General features: G+C 40.4%; 1 protein-coding gene and 1 pseudogene across 1 annotated transcript in view; one reads left to right on the plus strand and one right to left on the minus strand.

Annotated features, from left to right (window-relative positions):
- PALM2 (paralemmin 2) overlaps positions 1–19,005 on the plus strand; it is a 211,315-nt gene that overhangs the window by 36,238 nt on the left and 156,072 nt on the right. The window lies entirely within an intron of this gene.
- On the minus strand, positions 15,896–16,617 carry LOC102849066 (annotated as a pseudogene).

Raw genomic sequence — 19,005 nt, forward strand, 5'->3', positions numbered from 1 at the left:
ATGTGTGTGTGTTATACATGTTCAGCAGCTGTTAAGTTCATCTGACTCCCAGTCAGATGGAGGACTACCTTGGAGAGGGTTTTACATTACCTACTTAAAACGCCCCTGGTTTGGCAAACATCAGTCAGACCTGGAAGGCTTCACAAAGCCCTGTAACTAGATATGTCACATTCAGTCCTCTGTAGCTCAATAACCTGATGCTGGTGCTGAGGGGACTACTGGTGTATCAGTGGGATGCAGATGGAGGAATGTGAAGGCATAAAAGCAAGCCAGGGTCTGCATGAGCAAGCAGGCACCCTAGGTCTGTCCCCGTCTCTCAGGCTGCCACTGCCTCCCTAATAGACACCGAACAGAGAGGAGGTAGAAACAACAGCTCGGAGGTCCTAGTTCTGAATGTGTCTGTAGGTGTGTGCTTCTTGTAAGTCAAGGATGAGGTTAACTGTTTCCTAAATCAGGGTGATGGCAATCAATGCACTCCTTAGAGTTTGAAGTCCTATGATGACTATGTCCTAGGCCAGCCCCAGTAGAGAAAAAAGAAATTAAAGGCTTTCATAAAGCTTTTCTAGCTACCCTTAAAGCCCCACCCACTTCTCCCAGGCAGCCCCAGAGGAAGAAGACTCCCAGCCTGACTTCTGACAGCTGAATTTAATGGCTGAGTTGTGGCATTGCGGTTGCCAAAACCACTTGAATTTCTTCCTCAAAAGGTTTAATGATACAGGCAGGCTTCCTGCTTTACCCTGAGTTAAGCAGAAATCTTCACCTGCATGAATGCTTTTATGTCTGTGTCACCTCATTATTATAGACAACATTACAAGCTCCTGCAATTTCTTTCATGAAATGGAACATGGCATGGAGGAAATAGGATCGTCAGCATGGCATCACAGTGGGCCAGAAACAGGACCATCTATACGTTTTGATTACATTTTAAAAATCTATTTACATACAGTTGAGGTTTAGTCATTTAACTCCAAGGTATAGTACCAGTCTCGGCTTGAATGAATCTGCATTTTGATAGCAATTTCTTCCAAAGTAATTTCTGTCTGCCTCATAGCAGCCTTGTTTCAATGCTGAAATCATATAACTTAGTTGTTTTCCCTTTATTTTTCCAACAGGCATTGTTGTTTATGCCATATTTATGCCACAGTAATGATATCAATTGGAAGCATGAGTGGCATCCACTTGCTAAACAACTTGCCTCCAGAAACTCTATGAACTTTGATAAATGTCAATAGTTGTAGAAGGGCTTCAGTCTTTGGTTCATAGGGTCGCTATGAGTCATGCTCAATTTGAAGGCAATCAGCAACACAACAATGATATCCAAGGCAGCACAAGGTAACCTAGTTAGTGGTAAGAAACTGCACCTCAGTCCCAAAGGCACGTGGTTCTAATCCACCACCTGTCAGCTGCTCTGTGGGAGAAAGATAAGCTATCTCCTCCCATGTGATTTACTGCCTCTGAAAGATAAAGAAAGATGACTTGTGTGCAGAACCAGGCAGAGTATAATCATAATGAAGTCTGGGCACATGAATTGATAACTTTCAGATTCCAATGAAGTATGTGAATTTCTTAGAAAAAGTAGCCACAATTAGAGATACTGGGTCAATTACAATTACTTTTTTTATTCCAAAATTCTAATTTGATTGCTTACTGATAAGTGTCAGACTTTCAAAATCTGTACTCCATTGACTGTCATTGACTTTGCTGCTGGAAGCCCAAATGTGTAAATAGCCATGCAAGTAGTTGGATCAAAACCAAAGCCGTTGGGTATCAGTTTCAGAGAGGCAGCTGTCAACACACTATCAGGGGAAATTCCTAGAATTCAGAGTTACACCAATGTGGGATTAATAACTTAAGGTGGTGGACAAGCTGCCCCTAATCCAAAGACTGGATGGCTATTTGATATGTAGGGCAGAAGAAGAACTTAATGCATCAAGTGGTGCAGTAAACCAAGTGACCTCTAACTCTGTCTCCTTATGATTTTAAAATTAGACCACATTTGCTAAAATACTTCCTCACGCATCCAGTATATCAAATGTGATAGGATCCTTTTCCCAATGTTGTTTCAGACCAAATGTAATCATCTAGCTTCACAGAGTAAGGACCAGAGAAGCAACTTTTCTCTCTAGGCCTCTGACCTCAGTGCCATGGGAAAGTTTTGTCTTGAGTTTGGGACCTGGACAGCACCTGGATTAGGTCTCTAAAGTGGCCCCGTCTACACATACACACTTCCTCCACTGCTTATTTTTTTTCCCCCTCCACTGCTTATTAACTTGTCTCTAATTTTTCTTTATGTCATGAATTCCCCCTTTTGTGCCAACAGAATGGACACATTGCTTGTGTGGGGCAGTGAAGGCTCTATCTGTATGGTATTGTTAGCTGCCGTTGAGTTAACTTCTATTCATGGCGACCCTTGTGTCCAACAGAACAAAACTCTGCCCAGTCTTCCATCATGCACACAGTCACTGTCATGTTTGACACCATCATTGTGGCTCTTGTGTCAGCCCATCTCACTGAAGGTATGCTACACCCTCCTTGGTTCACTAACTCACCAAGCTGATGTCTCCCCCCAGTCCAGTAGTTGACCCCACCTCATGACATGGCTTAAGCAAGTGAGCCAGCAGTGTTCAGTTTTGGTCTCTAAAGTTTGCATTAGCTAATTTTGTAAATAGATCTCCAGGCCTTTTTTCCTAGTCTTAGTCTGAAAACTTCACTTAAACCTGTTCACTTGTTTTCTGTTTGGTTTTTAAAATTTTTTAAAATTAATTTTAATGAAAATTGACAGAGATTTTGAATTTCCATTCATTCATTGTTGCACTTTTCTCCCTGCCCACCCCTCCCCTCCAGCTTGTTCTTCTCTTTGAAAAGTAAAAGAAAAATTCTTTCATTGTTATACAGTTACCCCTCTCCCCCACCCCAAGTCCACTCCACTATGCAGCCTTTGTTCTGGACTCATGTCATGTTCACTTGTTTTGAAATACCAGTGGCATCGCTTTCTGCATTATAGCACAACTCAAGCAACCATAGTACAACAAACTGGCAGATAGGTGGTGATCACTGATTAATTTGTAAAGAACAGTGGCATGAAGCAATCTTTTATTTATTTCTTTGTAAACTAACTTCACTAATTAAACATTTTATCTGAGTTCTGACTTAAGTCTTTAAACTTCTTTGTGATCAGTAAACACGTGAGTCTGTGTTTATACAATTTACTCAACAAATGATTTCCAAAGGCATGCTGTTCAAATTCACCAGCTGCTCCACGGGAGAAGTTGGACAGTCTCCTTCCATGTGATTAACTGCCTCAGAAAACCCACTGGAAGGTCAGCTATGAGTTGATTCCACCTGAAAGCTACACAACAATGACAAGTGATGATAGGAAGGTGTACCTGGAGTGCTCCTTAGAGGCAAAGATGATGAAGCTTCGTCTCATGTACGTTGGTTATGTTGCGAGGAAAGTTTATTCCTTGGAGAGGGGTAGCGTGCTTGGGAAAGTGGAGGGATAAAAGAAGTGAAGACCCTCAACCAGGTGGGTTGACACAGGCACTGCAGCAGTAGGATCGATCATGCCTGAGATTGTGAGGATGGCGCAGCATAGAGTTCAGATCTGTTGTTCATAGGGTCACTATGTACTTGACTCAACTTGATAGCACCTAACAACAACAAGAAGTAGTGGTAGACACATTTGTGGGTTGTGAGGGTGTCACTGCAAACATAGCAAAGTCCTGTGCTTTTGAAGTTTGCATTCTTGTAGGAGGAAAGAGACCATTTACAAATCAACATGTAAATACGCAGTGTCGGTTTGACACAGAGGGACTCTCAAGTACTAGAGAGCACTTCTATGGGGTGTCAGGAAATGCCTTACTGATAAGAGGTTGATTGGGCTGTAGTCTTACGGAGACAGGTGTGAGCATATAGATCTATAAGCACTCTGGGCACATCAAGGGCACTATTCCTGAGCTGTTGTGTCCTATCGGGTCAGAACCAACCCAGAGCTGACCCTCTTGTGAGTTTTCAGAGGCAGTTCATTGCAAGGGAGAAATGACGTATCTTTCTCCCAAGGAGCATACTTGGTATTTTCAAAAAGCAATAAGAAGGACAGTATGGCAAGAGTGGAGTGGATGAAGGAGGGTGGAGGGAGATGTGGTCTGAAGGGTGTGGTGGTCAGGGCTGGATTTGCAAAGGCACCTATATAAGGATTTTGGCTTTTCATTTAGGCAAGATGTGAATCCTCTGGCAGATTTGTGGCATAGGAGTTAAACTATCTATAGACCAGTTTTAAAAGGAATCTCTCTGGCTGATTAAAGACTAGTTAGCAGAGAAGGGAGCAAGGATAGCAGCAGCAGATGAGTTAGGATAATATGATGATAATGTAGACGTGAGAGAAGACCTACTTGAGCCAAGGGAGTGACAGTGCTAGTGACTGGATACCTTTGATGGTACATCTGAGGGGGAAAGAAGTCAAGGCTGATCCAAGTGGTTTTGCCTTGGCAGCTAATATTAAGATGAATTTTTACTTTTTCTTTTTGTAGGAATTAGGAATTCAGTTTCAGAAATGTTAAGTTGGCGATATGTATTCGATACCAAGTAGCTCTGGTGACCCACTGGGTAAGGAATTGTACTGAGAACCCAAGCATAGGCAGCTCAAAATCCACCAGCTTGCTAGACAGGAGAAACCTCCTCGCTGGAGAGTCTGCTATGAGTCTGTTCCGACTTGACAACATATAACAACATCATCAGCAAAGTTGAGGGCGTTGGAACTCAGGGGAGAACTCAGTCTGTGGACGAAGACAGATCTCAACAACACCGGATAGTATTTCAAACAAGGAGCTTGGATGAGATCACCAAAAAGTCTCAGATCGTAGAGAAGCTATCAGCAGCAGAGTCCTGGACGAGAGATGATGAGTAACCAACAAATGAAACTGAGGCGTGATCAGTAAATTAGAAAGAGAATTAAGAGAAGGAATGTCTTTAAAGAGAAGTGTTTAAAGAAAAGAAAAAGAAAAAGAAAGAGTGGCCATTGTAAATGCTACTGATGTGCCAAATAGGGCTTGTAGGTTGATCATGGATTAGCAACGTGACTACTGAATTGTTTTGGTGGAAGTGTGGAGATGAAGCGTCAGTGATTTAGGTTTAAGTAGGAGTGAAGTGAGAGGATGTGGAGACTGCAAGAATGGTGACTCCTTCAAGACACTGTACTGTAAGGAGAGAAAAGATAAAGAGTAGTAGGTGAAAGTGGATGTAGACTCTAAAGTTAATCCTTTTCAAGAGAATATAGCATATTTGTATGTGGCTGAAAATGATCTAGAGTCTTAAGAAAGCTGGTGAAGCAGGAGGCAGTTATAGGAAAGAACTCCTTGATTTGAGGAGCAGGATTGGCACTCAGTGCACAAATGCGAGGTTCTCCTTATGAAGGAGCAACAGCCTATAAAATCAGTGCAGACTGGCTAGCGCCTGTGGTGATAGAGTCTGAGGAAGAATCCATGGACTGCTTTGTGTTGTCCCTGAAACAGGAAGCAAAGCCGCTCACTAGGAGGAATGAGGAGAAGGGAAGGTTTAGGAGAAAGGAGAAGGTTTAAAGCAATCGTCCCGGACAATTTAAGAGTGAGCAGATTAGGAAAGTACAGTCGTACAGTCAGGTTTCTCAACACCTCTAAGGATTCACCTATAATTAGGGATCAAGCATTTAAAACCAAACAACACAGCATGATCTTGTGGATGGTTGGGTTTGTTGTCCGTGCCTCCCCCCCCCCACCCCGCCCAGGTACAAAGTAGAATTTAATGTGAGGCTTTCCCAGGTGAGAAAGAAGAGAGGCAAGGAAGTTGAGGGTGTGATTACTATGTTTGATCGTGGAATACAGAGACTGACCAAAGAGGAAGGGAGGGTATGAGATGGGAGAGGGTCAGAGAGAAGGTGATAGCAACAAACCTATAGAAAAGAAGAACTTGTTTCATTCTTTTCTATAAACTGGATTGCTTTGTATAAATTAAATCATAATGTACATGAAGTTACATTAAACATTCTGTAATAAATTTTTATATTTCTACAGAATAGCCATAATTATCTGCAGACATTGCTGCTTCTGTTGCATTTTCTTAAAGCAAATCTTGGTGTATTTGGAAGAAACTAGATGTAAGACATTATGTATATATCCCAGGCAGTTGGCACACTGGCTGGGACATGAGTGGAGAGCTCAGGTGAACTATAACTTGAATACCCAGCTGGGGACCAGTAGCAACGGGACCTACAATCTTGGTCACAGTAACAGAACTGGTGAACACTGAGGTGTCTGATGAGCTGAAGGGACTGCTATGTGGGAGGAAAGGAGGGGGACAACTGGAATTTGGGGGGAAAGGGCCTCAGTGCCCTGGAACTAGGATCTGTCCAATCCAGACAACTATGAAGGACAATGAGCAGTGGAGAAATGCCCGTTTCAGAGATGGCAGGATAGTAGCTAGTGTCCCAGACAGTCCCACAGAGGATACACAGGATGGAGTTATCAAGTCAGCATCGGGGAATGATGGATGGCTGAGGACTCTGAGCAGTAGCAGGTCTAGAAGCATAATGGAAGAAACGGGGTGGGCTTTTAGTGGTGGATGCTCTTTACCACCATGGCCTTTGTTGGCTCAGGCTTTGGGCAGGCCTGAAGCCAAGGATGGAGGTACTGCCAGATCCAGCTGCAGGGTTTGGGAAAGGCAGGGGCAGGAGAAATAAGGAGGGGCTGACGAGGAACATCTGTTCTCTTCCCCCAGTGCAGATGGAAGGCCTGAATACCAGTGGGCCATTTATGTCATCGCTAGCAAAAGAGGCCTGGCCCAGTGTCCAAATTTAATGTAAATCAGGATAAAGTGAAGGAAAGCAATGAATCCTACTTTTGACCTCACAGACGTATTTTCTTGCTGAGAGCAGGTACAGATGTTGAATTAGTGGTTTGGGGGAACAGGGGAGAAGAGGTGACACTACCGGGCTGTGAGTTCTGATTTTAATCCAGCAACCTCATTGCCTGGTTGTATGATGTTTCTGTTTAAACTTCTTCATCTTTGATGTAGAAATGGTGATACTTGTTTTCTTAATATAATGAGATCAGAGATAGGGAAGTACTTGGGAGAATGCAGTGCAAGACACAGCTGGCCGGCTTCAGCGGTAGGTTGGGATCCAGAGGCCCTGGCCTTGCGAAATGTGGTGAGGTCAGCACAGATTAGGCAGACCAAATCAAATCTTTGATGGTTGAATGAATTTTAAAAACTATTGCAGGTCTGCACAATTTAACAGGGCTGCCCGCAGTGGCTGAGAACATTTTCCAGAGCAGATCAGATAAAGCTAAGTTAGGAATTGGTCATCTCTATAAATCAAGGGATAGACTACCAATGACCTACATTTCCCCAGTTTTCCCACAGGAAGTGAGAGAAAAACCACCATGGGACTCCACAGGCTTGATTTTTTCCCAAAGCTATGAGATTTATAAAGCATTAAAAGATAGCCCATCTCCTAGCTTGCTGTAATGAATTGGCACCCATTTAATTCAACAGCCAGTGAGATGCGTAAATCACATCTATAGAATAAATGCTCAGATTTCAGCCTCGTTTGCCAGCAATCCATAATAGCCTCTAGTTGAATTGTTCTCTTAGCTATTAAGTGCTTGGCTCATGGCTGAAACGGCTGCTTTCTAATGACTAACACCAGGTGGTCAGTATTTTTTTTTTTTCATTTTATGTCTTCCCTAAAAGCATCCATACTTGGGTAGGGATGAGAAAATGGTATATAGGAGTTTTTAATGGGCTCTAACCTGGGAGATCCAGGGAGAAGGTACTTGAATGACTGTTCGATCTATCCAGCAATGGGAATAGGTCACACAGAGTAGGTTGTGGGGACTATTCCAGGGATTCCTGGACTTTTCAGGAAGTCTATGACTTCTGGAAAGAATCAGAAACCAAACTTTTTTCATTTGTCCTGTCTTGGGCCTCCACTACTGCCTTTACTACCAAGTACTAAAAAGCATCAATAATCAAGATAAGAAAGTTTATGATGTTCGCATTGGATTTGCCTTACTGTTCCTAACCTGCTATCCTAAACTTATCACTCTTTCATTCTGAGCTCCTGGCCCTATGGCTGACTTTTGTCCTCCATCTGGCCCTTTGAATGCCAGTACGGGGCTGTCTTCACTCACTCTCTGGCTCCTACAACCCTGTGCAATGAGAGTTTGGAGCAGCCTTGGTGTTGACATTACAAAGCTCCCATTTTCACAGTAGAGTATAATAAGTGAGCATATGCCACGTGAAAGTAGACAAACAGTGCATGCCTGGCAGTCACCTAAAAGTCTGTGTAGCTCCTCATATTGCTAGGCTTTCTTATCTCAGTGTCCATGGAGGTGTAAGTGCACGTGGACCTAAATGTCCACTTGATGTGCAAGCATAATGGTGAAGTGGAGAAAATTTAGAAAAATCAAAATACAGGCCAGGACATTTGCACTGTGTACAATTTAAGCTGGGTGCCATGAATGAAGAGTTCTGTAACAACCAGATCTAAAAAGACGATGGTTGGATCATTGTTCAGACAGTCTTAGCTGAACAAAGTTGAAGGGAAATAGAGGAGAGCCATGATTGAACTCGGAGGAGATAGAGATGTTTAGAGATGAAAGGGTTTTAAAAGGTTTGAGACAAGTGTGGTACGGACAAGTCAGTAAGAGAGAAGAACAAGTGATTATGGATGGAGTCGAGGCTGTTGTGCTGGAACATTTAACACTTGGTCAAGAGGATAGATTGTGGCCCTTGTCATGGGCAGCTGAGGAGAGTGAACATCGAGGTCCAGGGAGATGATGTTTCAAGGAACTGAGAATTAGGGTTGGATGAGTCATCCACACAAACATTGAAGTCACCCAGGGTGATGATGGGATTTGATGTGGATCATGTGAGTCAGAGAATGAAGTCAACAGTTGTAGGAGTTAAGTGGATGTTGAGTAGTCACCAAGGGTCAGTAGATGACACAGATTAGAGAACAAGGAAACTAGCAAGATTTTTTTTTTCCATAAAGGCAGAGGCGTAATGCTCTGGAAGCAACATTAAAAATCAGAATAGCAGACTCACTGCCCTGAAGTTGATACTGATTCCTAGGACCCTGTAGGACAAAGGGGAACTGCTCCCGAGGGTTTTCAGGGCTGTGGATCTTTATGGACGCAGATTTCTGTTTCTTCCTCCCAAGGAGTAGCTGGTGGCTTAATACAGCTGATCTATCTGTTAGTAGACAAGTGTTTTATCATTGTGTTTCTGGGACTCCTAGAGTGGCATTACAGAATAAAAAACATAAATTGATAATGCAAAACCCCCTTCCTGACCCTGATACATGTGGCTTAAAAGTCCATACTATTAAGACCCGTTCTTTCTTGTTCATTAAATTTAAAACTGACCAGAAGTGGTATAAACACATATTTCACTTAAAAACCTGTGAGAGATAATGAATTATTCATTTCATTCAATGAGATTTCTTTCTCTGTACGGAAATAATCTGAGAAGTTGGAATTTAGGAAGATGAATGAGGCATCAGGGCTGAAGGAAGCAGTAATCCCCAGCCTGCATTATGTGAATATCACAACTTTGCTTGAAGTAAATGACAATGACTTGAAGTACTTATAGATAAAACTCGGGCTATTTATAACTCTCAGTGTAGATTATACTTCAGTATAAAGAAAAAATCCTCACAATGGGGCCAATTGGTAACATTATAATAAATGAAGAAAAAGGTTGAAGTTGTCAAGGGTTTTTCATTTCACCTAGATCCACAATCAGTACTTACAGAAGCAGTAGTAAAGAAAGCAAACGACATAGTCCAATAAGGACTACTCTGTAGAGCTAAGAGCAAAGATGTCACTTTAAAGGCTAAGGTGTGCTTCACGCAAGTCATGGGATTTTCACTTGTTTCCTATGCATGTGAATGTTGGACTGTGAATAAGAATAAGACCTTTGAATTGTGATGTTGGCAATGAATATTGACTGCCAAAAGACCAGTCATTTGTTTTGGAAGAAATGAAGCCAGAGTGTTCTGTGGAAGCAAGGATGGTGGAGACTTCATCTCACATATTCTGGATATGCTGGCAGAAGGAGCCAGTCCCTGGAGAAGGACTTCCTGCTTGGTGAAGTAGGGATCAGTGGAAAAAGGAAGACCCCCCACCCCCAACACAGTGGATCAACACAGTGGCTGCAATAGTGGGCTTAAATACAGCAGAAATTTTGACAATGGAGCAGAATTGGGCACTGCTTCTTTTTGTTGATTCTTTTTCTTTAATTTTATATTGGTTTGCATACCAAATTCTTATGAATTGTGTTTGATTCATGTCCATTGTGTTTCACACATTCCTTCATTCACATTGTGTTGTGTACAGTCATTCCCATACGCAGAGTTTTAGAAAATGAATCACCATTGATCTATGCCCACTATCAGCGCATCTTTTCAGGTCCACATTTGATCTGTTCTAATTCCTCCCCTCCCTCCCTCTGCTCATGGAACTCTGACATCCTAGCAGTTTCTTCCCCTCCCCCCTCCCCCCCGCCCCATCCCCTGTGGAGCTTTATACACATCTTACTAATTCTCTTTCTATTTTTACAATAATGTAGTTGTCCTTATGAAACTGAGTTAGTTAACTCAGTATAATGCTCTCCAGCCTCTCTCATGTTATATAGTAGTTTATGAAACTTTTATTCCTGAGTGCAGCATAGTATTCCATCTAGTGAACATGCCACAATTTCTCAACCCATTTGTTTGCTGATGGACATTTAGGCTATTTCCATTTTCTTGCTATTGTGAATAATGCTGCTATGAGCATCAGAGTACAAATCTCAAGTTGTGCCTCAGTTCTGTTTTCCTCAGGGTATATTCCAAGCAGTGGAATATTTAGGTTATATGGAATTTCTATGTTCAGCTTTTTGAGGAAGCACCAAACTGCCTTCCAGAGTGCTGATACCACTCCAGTGTGTATGAGACTTCCAAGCTCTCCACATCCTTTACACCATGTATTGCTTGCCATTCTGTTAAATGTTGCCACTGCTAAGAAGGTGAGATGATATTTCATTGTAGTTTTGATTTATATCTTTCTTATTGCCAGTGATTTTGAGCATTTCTTCATATGTCTGCTGGTCATCCGAATATCTTCCTTTATGAAAAGTCTTTCCATGTCTTTTGCCATTTTGTAATAGAATTATCAGTCTTTTCCTTGTAGAGACCCCGTAGTATTCTGTAAACTTTGGTTACGAGACCCTTGTCTGAGATGTTGGCATTGCCAAATATTATTTCTTAGTCTGTAAGTCTTCTTTTCACCCTATTGGAAAAAGATTTTTTATCCCGTTCATTGATGTTATCCTCTTTTGGTTGTAAATTTTGGGCTATATTTACCAACCTATTTGTGCCATACACTAGAGCTTCTGTGTTTGGTCCCATTTTGTCTCTAATGATCTGTATGGTTTGGGGTTTTACCCCTATATCTCTGTTTGAGTCAGAATGAACTTAAGAGCTCCTACCAAAAATAATAGCTGATTCCCCCCCCCCAAATCAGTGAATGAATTACTTTTAGGCATAAAATTTTTTAAAATAATTATTAAATTTTATTAATTTTAATGAACATTTACAGAGATTTTGGGTTTTCATTCATTCATTGTTGCACTGTTTTCTCCACCCTCCTCCCCAGTTCGTTCTTCTTCCCCCCATGTCTGTTTTAATTGTCCAATTGGCACAGTGCTTGTCAAAGGCAGTTCTGATTAATCTCCTTTGTCAGTGTGTCCTTTGCCATTCCCTATCACTCCTCCCTGAGAAAGACTTCACCCTGAGTCATAAGGAAAAGGGCACGGCGTATTCTCTTAGCTACTTCCTGCTGAAAAGGGACGCTGTAGGTTTCAGGGTGAAGATCTTCTCTCACTACTCTATAGGGCCCCTTTGGAAATAGGAAACACATAGACTCTTATGGACATAAAATCTTGATCCTATAAAGTGAAAAGAATAAAATTGTGTGCATTGTTATCTTCTGTTGAGTTGACTACAACTCATAGGTAAGCCTATGAACAATAGCTCTAAACCTTGCCCCATCCTGAGCCAGCCTCATGACCTCAGACACACCTGATCCCATTGCCTTAGTCACTGTGTCAGTCCATCTTACCGGGGGTCTTCCTCTTCTGTGCTGACCCTCTCCCCTTCCAAGCATGATGCTGTCTTCTCTAAGGACTAGTCCCTGCTGACAGCATGCCCAAAATATGTGAAGCGGAGCTTCAGAATCCTTGCCTTCAGGGAGCTGGTTTAACCTCTCCAGGAAAGATCTCCAGGGAGCTGGTTTAACCTCTTCAGGACACATCTGTTTCTCTTAGTAGTGTGGTATGTTAAGTATTCTGTGTGTACCTTTAATCAGTATAAACCCATTTAACAATCTGTGATTAAAATTTCTTTTCTTTTATTGCAGTGGCCATATAGAGTGTAAGACATTCTAATTGGCACTTTTTGCGATTTGGTTGATATTGCAGCACAGTCTGATCTGAATCCCGTTTTGAAGTGGGAGTACTTACTCCATACTCATGCATGAAGAAGTCCTGCCATCTTGGCACATGCGTGACAGCTAAGCCTGCTAGTTACTCTGAAAGTTATCGGACCAGAGAAACATAAATAACCACAAGTCACTTTTTTAATTAAAAAAAGTCAACTTATACAATAAGAGCTCAGTTAAATTTTTTTTCAAGAGCAAAAGCAAGCAAAAACAAAACCAAAAATGCAATGCTGTAAAAGTAGACGGTATAGGTTTGTATAAAGTTGGAATGGAAATGTGCCCCTCCAATGAGCTCTATAAAGTACTTGGTTTATAAAGTAGAATCTAAGGGACAAATCATTGTCTGTTACGGAAACCCATAGAATGCTCTGGATTCTTTTAAGATCATTGTGGTGACTGCTGAAAGTTTCATTCAATTTTGTGACTTGACTTACAGCCAGGAAGGTAGTACAGCTGTAAAGCAGCTGTATTTGATTTAAGCTTGGAAACAGGGTCCCTTTGTCTGTTCCAAATGTTATGGCCCGCCTCCCTTCTTTCAAGTTCACAGACTTTTGTTTTCAGTGGAAAAGTAGTTGTTGAAATCTAGGTTTACTCCTGGAGCCTACCACTCACCAGGTCTTCTGAGGACCTTTAAGTATTGAATTCAAGTCCGCTAAACTTGTTTGGGATAAGTGGCAAGGAAGAGTCATCAAGTCAGATTTCCCACATGATCATCTAGGCCTTCATTCATAGAAGCACACTGATACCTGAGCCAAATTAAGCGCTCATCAAGAACATGAAGGGATGTGGTGCCTCCTAGTGGAAGCAATTTCTTAGCATATATTCAACTGCATTTTTAAGACACTTAGTATTAAGAAATCCATTTATGATCATGTGTATTAAAAATTAGTACCTTTGAAAAACTTCTTCTACTATAAAAGCTCTTAATGGTGAAAAGAATATCTTACAACTACAGAAGCTATGGGAATGAACATAAAATAGTTGCTTTTGAGTGGAAGGAGAAGCTTGAAATTGGTATAGGACACATGGAGAAGCTTTTGGAAGTAACTGGAATGTTCTGTTTTTAATTTTTTTAACTGGTTGATGGCTACTTAGCTCATAATAATTCTTTTAGCTAAGCATTAATTTTGTGAAGTTTTACATATTTAGTAAAAAAGTTTAAGAATGTGGATATGTTAAATCAGGCATACTACTGCCTGAAATGAAAAGCTAAAGCTTGCTTGTATAATTTTAATATGTTATGTCATCATTCTTCCAAAATAAGACTTAGATCCTAATGAAAGCCTACATTGACAAAACTGGTTGTTGTTGACAAACCTGGTAGCAACATGAAATCTTTTTTCCCCTCCCCATTTCCTGTTCTGTTTCTGGTGACCATTAAAGAATCCTTCTTTCTGTGTGTGAACCTTTTCTTAGCTTTTGGTAGTAGTGGACTCACATAATATTTGTCCTTTTGTAACAATATTTTACCTATTTATTCAGCAAAGCATCCTCCAGATTCATCCATGCTATAGAGCGTTTTGTGAATTATTTGTTATTCTTTAACACTGCATCGTATTCCATTGTGTGTTGTGTGTACTGTCAGTTGCTTATTAATTCATATGGTGATGGACTGTCCTGTTGTTTCAGTCTCTTTACTGCAGTGAACATGAGTGTGCATGTAGCATCACAAGTTGTTTTATATATATATATATTTTAAGCAAGCAGTTAATAAACTTTTATTTATGGTCACAAAATATTTTTCTTTCCAGTGTAAATGAGCAAACACCACTCTTAGTTTAACAATAATAAAAAAACAGGCAGGTTAAGCCTGGTCTATAATTTAAGACTGCTATCCTTTGGGCTAGAGAACTACTTCATCTTGCAGGTAAATTTGGGCCAGGTGCTCTAACATGCCTAATCTGATTGAGTGTAGAACTTCTTGTATTAAACTAGTATTTTAGAATCTGTTAGCATAAATTAAATCCATCACTGTTGAATCAAAGACCTCCTCTACAGCCTATCCTAACTCTACCACATGGAGTTTTCATTAAGAGCAAGATCATGATAGCAAACTTGAGATATTACACTAAAAAGAAGGGTTTTGGGATATACTCTTGAAAATCACTGAAGAAAATCTCATGGATCACAGCAGAAGTTAACTTGTTTTTTATGCACCATCAGTGAAGACTAGTTCCTAGAGAAAAACATTTGTGGAAGACATGATTTTGAAAGATAAAGCACATCAGTGTCACACAAACAAAATATGTTTGTGTAAACACACTCACCTGACACTTTGCCTCAAAGATAACCAAAGGGACATGCACAAAGATTACCAATAGTTCAAAAAGACAAGTAGTTCTCCACTCACCCAACAACTTAGCACACACACTGAGAGTTTAGGTTGGACTTTATGTTAAATTGTATTTTACATCAGACTATCTAACACAGTATTTTATTTTACTAAAGGTTTATTAATTCTTAGCCAGAAAAAAAATGCTTTAGAGCATTGGATGTTTTTAAGAATTTAAGAGTGAAAAAAAAAAAAAAGAATTTAAGAGTGACTGGCAGAAAAATCTTTCAAGGACCTCTTTAAAGTGGTAAAGAGCAAAAATGTGACTCTTAAAGACTAAAGCGTGCTGACCAAGTCATGGTATTTTCAACCACTTCATATACATGCGGAAGCTGAACAATGAATAAGGAAGATAAAGTAATTAATGCTTTTGAATTACAGTATTGGTGAAGAATATTGAATATGCCACAGATTACCAAAATAAATCAATCTGCCCTGGTAGAAATGCAGTCACAGTGCTTCTCAGAAGAAAGGATAAACAGAACGCCAATGAAAAAGAGGAAGACCCTCAGGAAGATGGACTTCAGTGGGTTTAAGTAGAGCAGAGATTGTGAGGGTGGTGCAGGACTTTATTCTGTTATATACAGGACAGCTATGCATTGAACCCAACTGGACAGCACCTATCTCACCAAAAAACACATTTCAAGGAATCACAATCAACAGCTGAAAAGGCAAAAACTACTTGTTTCATGTACATAGAAATAACTTTAGAAGTTTATCTGCTGGCCACTAATAGTAACTAAGGATAAATAAGACTACTGCAAAGGAAACAGGAAGTCTAGCAAACCAAGAGGTAGCACTGGCCAACCACAAGGCCCTCCATCTCACCATGGATAAATAGGTCTGAACGCATTGCTTTATTTGAGGAAATGCTGTGCATTTCCTCCAAATACTGTGCCAACGTCTGTATGTAGTAAAATGTCAAGAGTTAATCCTAGTAACAAAACCACTACATTTTTTTCAAAATACACTCATATTACATTCACAATTACTGTTTGTTCTTTCTTCTTTGACTTCTTGAATGTGTAGGTGTTTCTGTTTCTTATGTTCATTCTTTTACACTGACAACAGGTTTGAACATTATTTCATTATCTTCATCATTATCATTCAGTGTAGCCACTTCAGATTTTCGCCTCTCCAAAAATGATGGTGTATAGACGGGTGTGGAGTCCTGGCTATCTGTACAGTTCTGAAGATCACTGTTGGTGACACCTCTTTCCTTTTTGGGTAAAACCAATGGAGGAAAATTATAATCAATTTCTTTATTGGCTAATTTCTTTCTCAGTAATTTTTCTTTGTGTTTAAATTGCTTTTCCATCTGTAGCTTTTCTGTACGTGTTTGGTTCTTATTATATTGTTTCTCTGCAGGATTTGATAGCTTTGAAAACGGAACATCCCAGTCTTTGAAAAGTTCTTCATGTACCTTCTCAGGTGGCATGAAATCACACTTCAAGAGTCTTTCACTAAAAAGGTAGTTGTTCATTGTTTCAGCAACGATCTTGGCAACATCATCAGACTCAAACTCCACAAAGGCATAACCTTTACTATTTTCAGTCATTTTACTTCTGGACAATTTAAGTCTCCTAACAGTGCCTTGAGTTGGGGTTCAAAAAGGCCCTGAGGTACGTGACCAACATAGACAACTCCAGGAGTAAGTTTTGCTTTCGGCGTCACACGCTGGCGGACCTGTACCACCTGCTTCTGAAATTTGGCCTGCTCCTGCGGGTTCAGTGACAAGAGGGGCTTTGCAGGGCCAGCAAACGCAGCCATGACCAAACTCTTGAAGCAAGGGAGCACCACAAGTTTTAATAAGTTACTTATGTTAGTAAATGTTTCTTGCTTCTTTAATAACCTGTGTACTTTGCTCTGTTGTGTATTTGAACATGAACTTTGCTATTTTCCACAGCACAAAATTTTCCCTTTCTAGCAATTCAGAGAAGCCCAATTTCAATACTATATTAGAAATATCCAGTTGCCATGGTTGCCATGGAAATGACTATTTAGGTTAGAAGTTCATTTTGTGACCAGTCAGAGGCATAAGATAAGAATTATTTAATAAAACATCATCCCAGTAGAAACAACCTTTGCCAAGTCCTAGGGGGAGGGGGATCACATTTTGTTTCAAAATTGAGAGATTAAAAGCCATATTAATAATCTGGAATAATAGATTGTGTCCTTTCTTCTGTTAAAACTCCTGAGGTATGTTTTATTAAAAAAATTACACAGGGTTCTATAGATGATGGTAAATCAACATTGGATCTTATCTTAAATCAACATAATGTAATTTTGAAATTATTCTGTTGCATCCAAATTTCTTCATGACAGATAATGCATTAAAACATTTGCCTTCAAGGAAGGCTCAAAATGACTTTCACATTTGTATAATCCAGATGAGAAATGAAAAAAAAAGAAAGTGATGAAGTTGAAAGAGCTAAATTTATTCCAGAAACATTTGCCAAGTTTTCATAATGTCATTTTTGCTGTTTGGGAGGGGGGATAGGAAGGAGGAGAAATAGGAGGAAGGCAGGCAGTCAAGAACGCTTCTGGGTTCTCAGGTTAGGAAATAAAATTTAGATCTAATCAATCAACACAGATCTGCAACTACTTACTTTATCTTATCAGGGACAACTCTAACCTTTTAAATCTGTCCAGGATATAAGGTAATATTCATTCCATATATTGGCTTCTTCTGTAGACAGTGATTCTGCTGGACACCCACATGCATGCATAAATATGTGTGTACTTACATACATAGACACACATACATAAATATAAATATATGTATGTGTGTGTATTGTTGTTAGGTGCTGCTGAGTATCACTCTTAGTGACCCTATACACAGCAGATCTGAGGCCTGTCCTATCCTGTGCCAACCTCTGACACATTCGAGCTCATTGCTGCAGTTCCACATGATTGAAAGTCTTTTTCCTCTTTCACCACCCCTCCACCTTTCCAAGTATGATGTCCTTCTCCAAGGAATAGCTTCTCCTAGCAACAACATGTCCAAAGTATGCAAGATGAAGCTTCACCATCCTTGCTTTGATGGAACAACCTGGCTATACCTTCTCCAAGACATTTCTGTTTGTTCTTTGGGCAGCTGATGAGATCTTCAGTACTCTTCTCCAACACTATAGTTCAAAGGCATCAATTTTTCTTCTGTCATCCTTAATCATTGTTCAGCTCTCAGATGCATAGCAAATAATTGCAAAGACCATGCTCTGAATCAGGTGCACCTGATTTATCTCTCAGTTTATTGTATTGGGAGAATGATCAGCATATTGCTCATTGCTTTGTCAATAGGATTTTTGTTCTCTTGCTTTTCTATTATTCTAATGGTATAGCATTTGTCTGTCAGTATGCTGTACTGAGGTAGCTTGTGGGTGCTGTGATGCTAAAGGCTGTGTCACCAGTATGTCAAATGCCAAAGGGATCACCCATAGTGGACAGGTTTTAGTAGGGCTCCCAGATCAAGACAAACTAAGAAGGGTTGGTCATCTACTTGTGAAGTAACAGGCCTTTGACAATCTTATGAATAGTAGAGAAACATGGATAGCTATTAGTATTAGAAGTAGAGCCCAGATTAGAAGTCAGACAAAAGGAGAAGAAATAGCTGTAAGCATCCTTTAATAGTTGAAGCATGTTGTTGTTGTTGTTATTATGTGCTGTCGAGTCACGTGTGACCCGTAGTGCCCCTATTTACAGCAGCTCTGGAGCCTGCCCTGTCCTGAGCCATTCTCACTCATTCTGACACACCTACCCCCATTGTCCTAGTTACTGTATCAATCCATCCCTTCTGGGGTCATTCTCTCCCCCACTGTGTCTCCACCCTTCCAGGCATGATGTCCTTCTCCAAAAAAAGGTCTTTCCTGGCCAGTTGCCCAAAGTATGTGAGATGGCGCTTCAAAATCCTAACCCCCAAAGAAATTTAGTTTCACCCTCTCCAATGCAGACCTAGTTGTTTTCTTGGACGTTCATGGTATGTTCAATATTCTTCTCTAGCACCACAATTTGAAGGCATCGATTCTTCTTCTGACATCCTTAGTCATTGTCCAGCTCTCTGACGATTTGTAAATATATATACATGAATAGAGATAAACACACATTTTACTTTCTTATGTATATGTAAAGAGTTCAACAGAAGATTTCAAAAGGCAGCGC

The sequence above is a fragment of the Elephantulus edwardii genome, unplaced genomic scaffold (assembly GCF_000299155.1).
Source record: "Elephantulus edwardii isolate Elephantulus edwardi_28Jun2011 unplaced genomic scaffold, EleEdw1.0 scaffold00052, whole genome shotgun sequence".
Classification (NCBI taxonomy): domain Eukaryota; kingdom Metazoa; phylum Chordata; class Mammalia; order Macroscelidea; family Macroscelididae; genus Elephantulus; species Elephantulus edwardii.